Source organism: Pleurodeles waltl, chromosome 2_2 (genome assembly GCF_031143425.1).
Source record: "Pleurodeles waltl isolate 20211129_DDA chromosome 2_2, aPleWal1.hap1.20221129, whole genome shotgun sequence".
In the NCBI taxonomy this organism is placed as follows: Eukaryota; Metazoa; Chordata; class Amphibia; order Caudata; family Salamandridae; genus Pleurodeles; species Pleurodeles waltl.
In genome coordinates this window covers 392,806,309-392,820,045 of record NC_090439.1, presented here as the reverse complement: position 1 = coordinate 392,820,045, position 13,737 = coordinate 392,806,309, and the positions used below count along the sequence as shown (strand labels likewise).

General features: G+C 44.1%; 1 protein-coding gene across 2 annotated transcripts in view; it reads right to left on the bottom strand.

Moving 5' to 3' along the window:
• The window catches only part of RTTN (rotatin), a 978,768-nt gene that overhangs the window by 281,080 nt on the left and 683,951 nt on the right, over window positions 1-13,737 (bottom strand). The gene's annotated exons all lie outside the window — the stretch shown is intronic.

The window sequence follows — 13,737 nt, the reverse complement described above, 5'->3', positions numbered from 1 at the left end:
AATGTTCTGACAGGATGTATAGATTGAGGGGCCTGAGGTCCAAGATGGGCCTGGGGGTGCTGTCTTTTTTTGGAATGAGGAAGTATAGTGAGTATACTCCTGTTCCTTGTTGAGAATGTGGAACCAATGTAATTGCTTGTTTTAATAGTAGAGATTGTACCTCTTGTTGTAGCAGAACAGTGTGTTCTGAGGACAACTTGTGATATTGTGGTGGAATGTTTGGAGGGGTGGAGATTAATTCTAGGAAATAGCCATTGCGGATAATCGATAATACCCAATTGTCTGTGGTGATATTTTGCCAATGAGAGTGGAACTGCTGTAGTCTTTCCCCCACAGGAGATTTGTGGAGAGGAAGGGAAGGAAGGAAATCCCTGTTTAGGTTGTGTTGTGGTCTGCTTAGAGGCTTGGAATTTACCTCTGTTCCTGAAATATTGTCCTCTATAGGATCCTCTAAACCCACCTCTGATGTTGGGTTTGTTGTCCCTGCTTTGTTTGGGAGGCGGAAGCATCTGAAGATTGTGGCTTAAAACCTCCTCTAAACTGTGGTCTGCGAAAGGAGCCTCTATATGGGGTGGTGTATAAAGTGGCCATTACTTTCGCAGTATCCGAGTCCTTCCTCAGTTTCTCAATAGTGGTGTCTAATTCTGGGCCAAAGAGGTGCTTCTTGTCAAAAGGCATATTAAGTACTGCCTGTTGAATTCCTGGTTTAAAACCAGAGGAGCATAGCCATGCGTGTCTTCTAATTGTGGTGGCAGTAGTTACACTCCTTGCAGCTGTATCAGCAGCATCGAGGGCAGATCTTATTTGATTATTGCTGAGAGCTTGCCCCTCTTCCACCACTTGTTGTACTCCTTTGGGAGATGCTGTATAAGATCTTGCATTTCGTCCCAATGGGCCCTGTCATACCTGGCTTGAACTGCCTGAGACCTTGCAATTCTCCACTGATTTACTGCTTGTGTGGCAACTTTTCCCAGTTGCATCAAATTTTCTACTCTCCTTATCAGGAGGCGGTGCGTCTCCTGATGACTGGCTGTTTTCCATTTTCCTTGTCACACTGACTACTACTGAGTCTGGAGGGACCTGATGAGTGATGTAATCTTGGTCAGTAGGGGCAAGCTTATACTTTTTTTTTTTAATCAATTCTAGGGGTGATGATCCTAGCTTTGACAGGTTAATTACAAATGTGGTCTGCATGTTTAAACTTTCCTGGTAACATTGGGAGACACGGATATCTGGAATGAGTAGAAGACAGTGTATTAAATAAAAAGTCTTATTCTAATGGCTCAGAATTCATGGCTACCCCATGATAAGCTGTTGCCCGAGATATTACTTGGGTGTATGCAGTGGTGTCTTCTGGAGGAAAAGGTTTTGATGGATAAATGTCTGGATTATTGTCTGAGATGGTATCAGGGTCATAGAGGTCCCATGGGTCTGCTGTATCTCCATGTGAGTATGAAGAATTTGTTGGACCTGTGGAGAATGAGGAGGAGACGTATGGAGAGGTAGTGGCTTCTCCTTTTTTTTTTTGCACCTTTGCTGGTAGTTGCATAGAGTCTAATTCCTCTTAGAAAGCCAGCTTTCTTTTGGTTTTTAAAGGAGGTGCATTGGTGATTCTTCCTGTCTCCTTATGAATAAGGATTCTGGACTGCCTCTCATCCTTAACCTGTAATATTGGTTCAATCTCTGTCTCTTCTTCAGAAGTCTTATGAGATTCCATGATTGGCTTTGCAATCTGTTTTAATTTTTTGGAAAGTCCTTGTTCCTCTGAATAGGAGGATTTTTTCGGATCCGAGATGTGTATCTTTTTCGTTCCCCAAAAAGTAGTTGGATGTCTCGGCTCCAAAGCCGATTGCCAAATTTTCGACTCCGAGGAATGGAGTCTTTTACTGGAGTCTGAAGAGGTGCTTTAATGGATTTGCTCAACTCCGAAGTGGACGGAGGAGTGGCCTTTTTCAGCGCCAACCCCGAAGGACGGTCGCCAGCAGTCTTTTTTTGGGCTGAACCATGGCCTTCTGGCAGTGGTGTACCCAAAGCCTCTGAATGTTTTTTCTGCAGGGGTGTAGGGGCAAACGTACTCACATGCTGGCCAGCTGCGATGGGTCTGTCGTCTTCTGATTCCTGTTCGGAGTCTGTGTCTCGGATGGAGACTGCCGTCTGCGCCTGCTCTTCCTCCATGTCGTCGAGATGTTTGCTGCTTTTCGACGCCATTTCGAGTCTTCTGACTCTGCGATGTCTCAGGATCTTCTTTGAACGAAATGTTCGACAGGCCTCACAATCTTCCTCCCGATGGTCTGGAGAAAGGCACAAATTACAAACCAAGTGTCGGTCTGTATAGGGGTACTTCGCATGGCACCGAGGGCAGAATCGGAATAGCGTCCGATTCATCAGGCTTTCCACGCGGTAGGCCCGAACAGGCCTGAGTTGGGCGCATGCGCCCCAAAGGGCAAAATGAAGGTTCCGACGTTACTACCAGTTCGATGCTATATGGGAAACACAAATAAAAAGTTTTTCTGAGGTAGTCCGAATCAAAATCTTGAAGCGAGAGGAAACATGTCTGAACACGACCGGAGAAAGAAAACAACCTAACAATGGAGTTGATGCTCATGTGCACTGAAACTGAGAGGAGTCACCACTTTATCCGCACTCCGAAAAGACTTCTTCAAAGAAAAACAACTTGTAACACTCCAAGCCCAACACTAGATGTCAGAAGAGCTATGCATAGCATGTGTATCTGCAGCTACACATGTCATCGAACACATATATATATATATATATTTCTCTCGAGTCGTGAACTGGGTCGCCATCAGCTTCAGAGATCGCTCCCTCAAAGGCTTCAGATGCATGGCCCGGCATTCAGAGCACGATTTGGGTCGTGGTAGTATTTCCAGGCACCAAAGACACACAAGGTGTGGATCCATCACGGACATTGCCCGATGACAGGACCCCAGGAGCAACGGACGCAGAGGCGATCAACGCCACTCAAAGGCACACAGGGGTACTCATGAAAATCTGCCGGATACAGTCTGACGGCTGAGGTGAATTCAGAGGTAACGAATCAGCAGCTAGATGTCTCCATCAGATGCCAGCAGCAGAGAAGGACCCTTTACTGATTCCAGTGTCCGACCCAGAGCCAAACTCATCTGGGCCTTATAGGAGGTGACATTTCAAATTCGCCCTGGTGCACCCAAATTCCATAATTCAGATTGAGACAGAACACTGACTCTCCCGTGGAACTGCCTTTAGGTGAGTCATAAGCTTTCTGGCTCCAACTGACTTCAAAACCAACCATTACTTGAGAATCACAATAGAGATGACAGGGAGTATTTTTACCTACATTATGATGTTAACAACCTAAACATGCACCTGTAAGAGGCTGATGAGGTCGATACTTCGCCTGATACTGTCCTGAGGAGCACTGATCTTCTTAATCCTGCAGCATCAGCATCCAAGCGGTTTTAGTTTGCCCTAAGTGCCACACAATCAGCCTGTGGGAGGCGGGGTATTTCATCCAACAGATTATTCAAAGGAGCTATTTCCCTTCCACTCTTTTCCACAAAGATGCAACTTTCGAACAGATCAGAGCTTTCAGAGGAGCACATTTTTGTTGCATGAGGTGCAATCCCTATTTCCAGAAAGGATAAAAGAGGGCACCAAACTGGGAATTCGGGACTGGCTGTTACTCCAGTTGTTTCCTCAAACTTAAAAATTGTCTGGGATTAGGTCTTAATCCTTTGAATTCCTTCCTGTGAAAGGACACATTCAAAATGCTCACACTGGCCCAGAATCTATATTCCCTGCATCATAATAACCAGATTCAGGCTATGATCCTTATGTTTCAGGCTCAGTCCTGGGACTCCGAGTGGGGTTCTGGGGTTTCTTCACCTCTTGCATTCAGGTCTTCTACTATGCCAGATGGCATATTTAGGCTCTGCAGTAGGATCTGTAGTCTAAGTGGGCCCAGCACCAAAAAAAACTGTCAGATTCCATCAAGGTTTCAGGGAAGACTTCCACAGATCCACAGTAATGGCCCCCTGACTGCACTTTGACCAGTGGCAGACCACTCTCTCTATCCCAACCAGAACTGATGGTGGTGGCATTTGCATCACTGCTGGTTTGGGGGTGGGTGGGGGGGGGGGGGCAGGAGGGTGTTAGTCACCTGGGAGAGGTGGAGATAAGAGGACTCTAGTCCCTGGGGAAGCCAGTCCTCAGATGAAGCTATGGACCATTCGCCTGACGTTTAAGTACTTTCTACTATCTATTAAGGAGTCTGGTTGGTTAACCCAAATACCACCACCAAATGATACAGCAAACAATGGAGGTTGACTGAGGGCATGGGTCTGACCCAAAAGGCTCTACTCCTCTGAAGATGCTGAAGCATGGGTCATCTCCCTGATCATGAACCACCTGGTGGGATCGTTATAAGGCAGGGCACATGATGGATTAGAAATGTCAAATGCATTCCCTAGGTGGCACAGGGAGTCTTTCAACAATGGGGAGAATCCTGGCTAAATCTTTTTGCCACCAGTGAAAACACATGTCAAAATCTTTGCACACCAAAGATTCCAAAAATACACTCTGGGAGATGGGTTCTGGCTACGGTAAAGCACGGATCTCATGTGTGCATTCCTGCCTCAGTCTCTATTGGCCCGAGTTCTGAAGATCAGTAATGACCAGACACATGTCATCCTACTCGCTCCAGATTGTGCCAGGAGAGTGTGGTACCCAGAACTTCTAAGCATGTGTATCTGTCTTCCAATCAGCCTACTGTTTTGGGAGGATCTTCTGATGCAGCAGCAGGACAGGGTTTTGCTCCCAGGTCTGTGCAATCTACACCAGCATGTGTGGAAACTGAGTACTGACAATTCACTGCATTCAACCAACCTCCCAAAGCCGTGGAAGGGAGGGGTTTGAAAAGGTGGATATTAGGTAGGTAGTTTTTCATGGGGGTTATATGTTGTCATCCAGATCCCTGACCCCATTTTCAAAAGGCTTGGAGGGCCTGTTGTTGCTGAGACCAAGATTGAAGGGGCCTCTGCTGTGAGCCCCTTTTGAAGCCCTCAAAGGAACAATACTGCTGGGGATACTGAAGTGCAGGAGGTGCCAGTTCAAGGGAACTCGCTGTTGCCTACCTTTTTCTGAAGTAATCCAATGCCATGTCTGCCTTGCCTCTGAAGAGACGGGTGCCGTCAAAGGGCATGTCCACAAGTGATTATTAGAAGCTACTTCAGAATACTGTGGAGCAGAACCAGGCATGCCGCTAACACCACACTGGTACCAACTACCCTATCCAGACCGGCTGTGGGGTCGATGCCCAATCTGATGACTTGCTGCATCCTGAATAATCTGTTGAAGTTTGGCGAGAAGGTCATCCGAGAAGGCTGTCAACATGTCAGCCACCATGTTCCACAATGCATGCTAATATCTCCACAGGAAGCAACATGGGTTTTTGGACCGAGAGCTAGACTAGCAGATGGGAACAAGCATTTCCCAAAAGTTTCAATGCATTTTGACTTAGACTGTCAGGGTGGTCAGAAACAAGCTAGGATTCACTCGGTTAGTAAAGGTGCAAATTATCAGGCTGTCAAGTGTTGGAAGCTGCAGAAAAAGATTAGTCGCCAGGGGGCCAGTCTATGACTCTAAGTGTTTCAGTGGATGATGGGAGATCAAGATCATGGCTTTGCCCATGTGCCCAAAACTTTGTTTTTCAGTGCCTCATTGAGAAGCAGAAGGGGTTTTAATAATGGCTGCAGTATCTCTATGAGCAACTTTGTCTTTATTTTCACTGAGAGGAGCTGGTGGTCCCGTACTTCAGTTGCTCATCTGATAACCATGGCAAATGAGGTGGAATATTCTGTAGCGGTGCCAGATGGTGAGTTTAGCGGGGTGTCTAGTGATGTATCAAGGCCACTGGCTTCTTGCAGGTGAAGGTATAGGTTTTCATAATAACATAACTGTGAGGTGTCATCACCTGGTTCGGGTTAAGAGAATCTATAATTCAGGGGATGCAGGTCTGAATCAAATCAAAGTTTTGGGAGAGATTAAAGTGAACACTACTTTGGCCAAAGTTGCGTCTGATTCACTTCTTAGTCCAAAAAGACTATGGGCTCTTCCCTTGGTGTTGTCGATGTACAGGGCCCATGACGCAGGTCTCAGTGCATTAAAGGAAGTTGGAGCATATGTCCTGAAGTCAGCGGGCCCCCAGAACAGGGTCAAGAGCCACAGGTGGCAACAAGGACAGATCTGACAACAGTGACCCAACTGGAGGGCTCCTTAAAATCGTGAGGCCCGAAGGCGCCCTAGAGGGATCAGGTGGGGTACCAAAACCTCACATTGTGGCTTCTTTGAAGGCCTGTACTTGCTGCAGCATCTCAGAAAAACCTAGTTATTCAGGCTGGAATGGGACTAAGTCCGGGATAAGTTCCGAGGTAGGAGGCTGAGACCACAGGTTAACAAGATGTCTATGTGGCTTCCCCTGGTGAAACTGTGTAAAGAAAGTGAGCCACTTTTAGACTTTTTATGCTTCTTTTTCTTAACCTTACCTGGTGTGTGATAAACTCTTGAGAATGGCCTCTGGAACAAAAACGCATCTGAATTCCTGAGTTGGACTGGCACTGGGAGTTTGAAGACTTCCTACGGTGCTCAGTTACAGAGCTTGGCCGTGACGTTGTAGTTAGGAATTATAATAATGTGCAATTTTACATTTAAAAAAAAACCAAAAACAAAAAAACACTTTCAAAAGGTTAAAGGGATGGTATTGTTAGGTGGAAATGCACAGCTAATTACCTCATGTTTTACATCACTCATGACATTTTCTATGACCTCATTGATAACATCACTGCAACATCTGAAACACCATCATTGATGACTGGCGATAGCCAGCAGGTATAGTTAGGATATAGTTTCCATAGGAAAACCATTTTTTGTTTTGTCTATAACTCTTGGCACTGTTTGACAAATGTTCACAAAAGTTTCAAACCTAGTTTGCCACTCACTTCTGCTTGAAAGTTTCAGGGTAATTCATTAAGCAGGGGCTAAGAAAAAAAGGGTCTTGGGGCCCTAAATATATTTTCCCCATACAATTTCCCACAGGGATTTTAGACGTGACTACACCTGAACCACTGTACACAGTTATACCAAATTTGGCAGAAAGCTAGATCCTGGTTCTGAAACCATGTGTTTTGTAATATGGTGTAAATCTGTTGACTAGTTTTGTTGTTATTAAAGGAAAAGGAATATAGATATCTAGGGATGCAGATCCCTCGCAGATTCACTCGCGGGGCATCCAAGGATCCTGGGGAATAGCAAGGCTCTGACTGGCTGGTTGCAACCTGACAGGAAAGTTGCGGTTGCTTGCCATTTTGTTTCTTGCTTGATCCACAGGAGGATGGGGCAAAAAACACAGGACCTCACAGGACACATGGAGGGGTCCCTCAGGGACCTCTCAAGGCCAAAAAAAATTACCAATTTCATTTAACATTTTGTGGCATAACTGTGGCCAAGTCTTGCAGCCAACCTCTGCCAAGCACAGCCAAAGGTTGCATTGACAAACGGTGATTATATATTACTTGACATAAAAAAAAAAACATACAAATTCACTGAGAAAACCAAAGTTTACAGGGACGTTATAGTTAGGTTGATGTTTTACCCACACACAACCATACAAATTCAGCAGTTATAGTAATACTTATCTAAAATAAAATAAAAAAACTATAACTCATGCCGTAAATAAGTTTAGGCAAAGAGTTACAGTTTCTTAACATAAGTCTAAATATAAGTATAACTATAGCTGCAGAATTTCTATGGTTTTGTATGGGTAATACGTCAACCCAACTATATACCAATTGGGAAAAACAAAGCAGCACCAATTGAGTTGCTTTGATGGTAGTAGATACAGGGAAATGCTTTTCTCTAAGACTGGTTGAACTTCATTGGTGCTAGCTCATTGTTCCCAATTGATGCAAAGCTATTGGGGTACGGAGCAATAGTTTTGGCAGTGGCAACCCCCGCTGGGCTTGTTTGCAGCGCTGCTTGCCTGGTGGATATATATATTTTCTTTGAAAAAACAAAATGGTTAAATCAACGTCATTGTTAGGTGAAAACGTCCATGACAATGTAGCAACTTAAGCACAAACAGAACTTAAATTCACCATATGTAGGAAACTCAAATGACTATAACTCAAGCCCTAAGGTAAGTATAACTCACACTGTGATTATACATAGCTAATTAGCCCACATATTACATCACTTATGACATGTTCTATGGCAACTGATGATATCACTGCAACATTTCAAATGATATCATCCTCCGGTACCTGGGTGAGTGTGGCAGGGAACCACAATGTCCTCGATACCAGCACTTGGTGGTGGCTGCGTGCCTACCCTGCCATTCTTAAAGTAATTTGGCCCCGGACGAGGCATTAGTCGAGGCCTACATGCCCCCCCCCTTTTTTTTTTAAACATCAGCCCTGGGGGATGGGGTACCCAGGGCCCAATAGAGGCACATGCCTCCCTCCCTTTTATTGAGAATTTGCCCTCAAAGGATGGGGTTTCAGGGGCCAGGAGTAAAGTGGCTCAGAGAGGGAGGTGCCTCCCTCACACCTTTTAACGCATTTTTCATCCTTTGCAGGAATCAAATGAACAACAAGGTTGATGGACCTTTTGACCCATAAAGATGTGAGGTGAACCATCAACAATTACTTCAATATCACCCCAATAAATTAGACACCATGACCAATGTAGCCACGGAAGGAAAATTCCAATCAGGAATTTAGTTCATAGCTTTATAAGAAACACAAGCTCAAAGTCATGTAGACAATGTGCAAAACCAAGTTATAGAGATACATAATCACCAAGGGTTGCCTAAGGCTATGAAATACATTTAGGCGGACTAACATCAGTAAAACTAACCATTCAAGAAGAAAGATACAGAAAGTCAACAGAAATATCTGAGACAAGGAAATCATGCGGTGCTCAGATTGCACAATCATTTAGTCAATTGAAAGTCAATTATCAAGAATCTTTGGCTAAGCATAGGTCAACCCTACAGCTAACCAAATTTGGGAAATACATGGGTGGGGAGAAGGACATGCAGTCAAAATACAAAAAAGGACAAAACTAATTTGAAAACATAGAATAACTAGGGCTACAGGACAATAACTGAAAGAAAGTGACCCTTTTTGGAATGGTTACCCCCACTTTCTGCCAGATATTGATGCTGACTTGACAGAGTGTACTGGGAACCTGTTAATCAGGCCCAGCACCAGTTTTCTTTTCCAAAACTGTACCATTGTTCCCATAATTGGCACACAGCTAACTCTCTTGTAAAAGGTACCCAAGGAACCAAGGGCCATGTGGCCAGGGAAGGTCCCCAAGGGCTGCAGCATGAATTTTGCTACCCTAAGGGACACCTCACCAAACACATGCACACTGCCATTGCAGCTTGTGTTAAAAGACAAAGTCAACATGGCATCAGCCTCATGGTGCAATGCCTACAAACGACTGTCAGTGGCACAGGTAAGTCACCCATCTAGCAGGTCTTACAGCCCTGAGGCAGGGTGCACTATACCACAGGTGAGGGCATAGCTTCATGACCAATACGCCCCAGCAGTGTCTGAGTCCACACGTAAGTGCAGTGGGGCCATATTGAGTACATGGGCTGGGAGTTTGTCATTACGAGCTCCATGAAAGCTTCACTGAAGGCTGGGATGTTTGGCATCAAACTTCTGAGCACAATATCTCCACACTGATAACAGTGTTGGAATTATTGCAAAATGCACAGAGAGGGCATTAACCAATTCTTAGTGCAGGACTGACCAGTCTGTGTCAGCCTCCCACTAACAGACAGGTTTCTGACATCATGGGGTGAGAGCCTTTGTGTTCTCTGTGGCCAGAAAAGAAGCCTGCACTGGGGGGCGGTGATTCACACCTCCCCCCTGCAGGAACTGTAACACTTGGCGGTGGGCCTCAAAGGCTCAGGCCTCCTATTACAGTGCCCCAGGGAATTACAAGTAGTTGAGATACCCTGTGAAAACAAAGAAGCAAGTAAATTTAGGCCCAGGGCAAACATTTTAGTGAATGAACATATTGCTCCAAGATTCATGTATACCATAGTGCTGAAGTTTTAGATATGGTATTGCAGCAGGCTCATTTGGGTGATATACACCCAAAATTGTATGGAGACAGAGACACATCTACAATAGTGTACGTGGAATTTAAATGTTCCTTTAAGGGGTTATTGTGGTGGGAAAAAATGCATGTAGCGTAGAGTGGCCTAGCATTCTTACGATGGAGGCAGCAATACAGAATCTTGGATTCAGGATCTCCTGAGCAAGCCCTAGTGGTGCAGAGTACTGAGATTTTTAACAAAAGATCTGTAAAGTTCAAAAACATTTAATAAAGAGTGTTAACGTGACATATATGTGAGATTACGCTCGAAGACTGTGTGATCCCTTTAAGGTAATGGTTCTTAACGAATAAGCTGGGGACCTCTGGGGAGCAGCGAATCCAACTCAGGGGGACCACAACTGCTTAGAAAATTCTATATTAATATAGTGTATATAAATAAAGAAGAAATATAAAATGGAACATTTTAAAATGTTCTGTAAATGTGAAGGAATTTGAATTGAAGGCTTAAAATGTGTTAGTATCCTCAGATTCACGTGAGCAGTGCAGGTGCTTCAGATAGAATATTGCATGGTCAAATAGTGGCTTCAACTGAATTTAGAAAAACGCTCCAACCATCCCATTAAAATTAAAAAAAAATATTTTTTTTAAATATATTTGCTTATGAAATAAATAAATTTTTCACCCTTTATGTATTTGTTTAATGAATGCTTGTTTCTGTATTTTTTATGCATTGTTTTGTGGCTCAAATCATCGAAAATGCTTTGGTTGGGGTTTCTGGCTTCCAGTATTGACTCAGTGGGGGCCCCCGGATTCCAATAATGATTCAGTGGGATCCTCGGGTCCCAGTGATGAATAAGTGGGGGTCCTCAGAAGTCAAAAGGTTAAGAACCCCTGCTTTAAGGCATAGCTTGAGGTGAGAGCCAATAGCTATGCAAAAGGATGTGAACACAACTCTGAATGAAAAGGTGAAGGGAGATTTTACAGAGGTGGTGGACGCATTAGAGTGCCTTTCCTCTGCTGTGATTACAAAGGAGGGAGAAGGCTGTTTTAGATTTTGGGTGGATTTGAGTAGTCTAAACCAATATATTGAAATGAACAGCTTTCTACATCCTCATCATACAGAAAAGGGTTTGTTAGTGAACCATGGCAAGTATTTCACAAGACTGCATATAAAAACTACATGCCAACAGATAAAGCACACTAGACACTGAAATATCTTAATTCCTCTGCACCGCTGGAGAGTGTGTTTTAGTTTACCAGGCTTCCTTTTGGCCCGACGTCAGCATCCAGTGACTTTCAATGCATGATGAACAGATGGTTTAAGAGCATAGCAAATGTTTGTTTTTTCCCTAGGATATTTTGAGTTTGGCGGATTGAATACTCCAACACAAATGTGACAGATATCCTGTCCCCCTTATTACAAGTGCATTATATCCTAAGGCGCTTGTAATAATGTAGACCAGAAATCTATCATGTTTGTGATGTAGTACCCATCTGCCAAACTCTAAATCAGGTCTAGAGCCTTTAAGGGAATCGCTGAGGAAGGAGTTTAAGTGGGGCGAGAGAGACAAGAAGATGATTTTGGAAGGACTGAACATGAAATTGGCAGTGAAAAATGTTTGACTGCAAGGCCGCATATATATTACCTGTAGATGCGAGTGCTCATGATGTGGGTCCGGTATTGTCACAAATTAAAGGAGGTGTGGAAAAGTCAATGACATTTGCATTCAGATCACTTAGTGCTGCTGAGGATAATTATGCTGTGTTGGTTTGGGAACCCTTAGCAGTGGCATTCAGTGTTGAGTATTTTGTACCAACCTGTGGGGAAAGGCTTAAGTTAAGGATTGATCACAAATCCTAGATCAATGGGTAAGGGAGAGTGACATAAAAAGTTTCTGCAAGATTGGCTACATTTGCCTCAAGGCTGCAGGAAAATCTCTATGTTGTAAAAAACCTAGCATGGTGGAGAAAGATACAGGCCAAAAGTCTGTCAAGGATGCTTTTAAGTAGGAGTGAGGCTTGTGTGGAATCGCAGAAGGGCGACTGGAAGGAGTGTGGACTAGTGAGTACTGAAGATGCATTGGGAGAGGAAAAATGAGCCAACACAAAGAAGGAGTCGGAGCAGGCTGCACGTAGGGGCACTATATTTTAAAAATTAGTGAAGAGTGTATATGCAGGGTGGTAGACGGACGGGATGTGGTTTTGCCTTGACTGTGCTATGTAAAGTTACAGGGTGGTAGACAGACGGGATGTGGTTTTGCCTTGACTGTGCTATGTAAAGTTACAGGATGAGTTAAGTTTGAAGTGACTGGCGATTAAGTTATGAGAGGTGAAAGATACATGGCCTTCAAGGGTGAAAGAAAAACTTATTGGAATATGAAGAGAACATGGGTCAGTCCCTGACTAAAGACGTTTGAAAGACAGGTTCTGGTGACTGGGCATGGATGATGATGTGAAAGAGTAGGTGGAGAAGTGCGAGTTGGTAGGGATAGAGAAAAATGCCTAAAGGTGGATAGCGAACCAGTGGGACCTCTGGATAACTTGAAAGGTGTCTGAAAGAAGGTGGGCTTGGATTTTATCAGTCCCAGGGATTACCGGGGGGACTGAAGGGTTAGCTACTGTCACGTAGAATTTTTATTTGAGAAAGAGTGGAGTTTATCAGGAATATGCCTAGAGATACTGTAATTAGAGTGTTGCGTGAGGAGGGAGGATTGTTCTTGAATCACTGCACACACAATGAGACTCAGCTCACACCTGGGTTTATTCAAGAATGTTTTTAAGAGTCACAGTATTAGGCATGTTAGGACACTGCTCTACAATACTCAGGGAAATTGCATAGTTGAGCATACAAACGGTATTGTCAAGGACACCTTCCAAATGGTAACGTGTGGTAGCAGAGGTGTGAGAGTAGCAGTGGAAGAGATGATTCGAGTGTACATACCACAGAGAGTGGCACAAATAGAAAGGCACCTTTTGTGAGTATGCGGATGAGGGATCCGAACACTAAATTGATACTGTAGTGCATGAGAGAGTAGAAGTCATCTGATAGTGTGGAAATGAAAGGATTGTCTTTTCGGAGGAGGATTTTGACAGGTGGTTACCTGAAAGTTAAAATGGGGAGGAAGAGTGAAAGTTAATCAGTTTTTCCCGAACCAACAGAGGTCAGAAGTGTACACAAGTGGTATGTAGTATCGAGAAACAGTGGCCTTTTACTGAAAGAGCGGCCTTTTACTGTAAACGAAACAAAGGCAGCATAAGAGCTGGAATGCTGGTCAGGAGACTGAGATGAAGATGAGTGGAGTGGTTTTATGATGAAGGAAGATGGTGAGATTTTGAAGGGTATACAGAGGTGTGAGAGTGGCACTGTTGTGGATGTAAGAGAGGAAGGAGAGAAAGAAGAATTAGGGCAACTGGAGGGGAGTTTGCGTGTGGAATGGTGCAGGTAGTGCTGCGTGCCAGCATGGTTTCAAGATTGCAGTATTAGGTAACCTCTGTATGCTTCATGTGCTTTAGTTCCATTTTTGTATCAAGTTTGTTTTATTTCATTGTAAAGAAAGGAGATATTGTATAATTCTCGTGTTGGGGGGAGGGGTTTATCAAACTGCAGCCTAA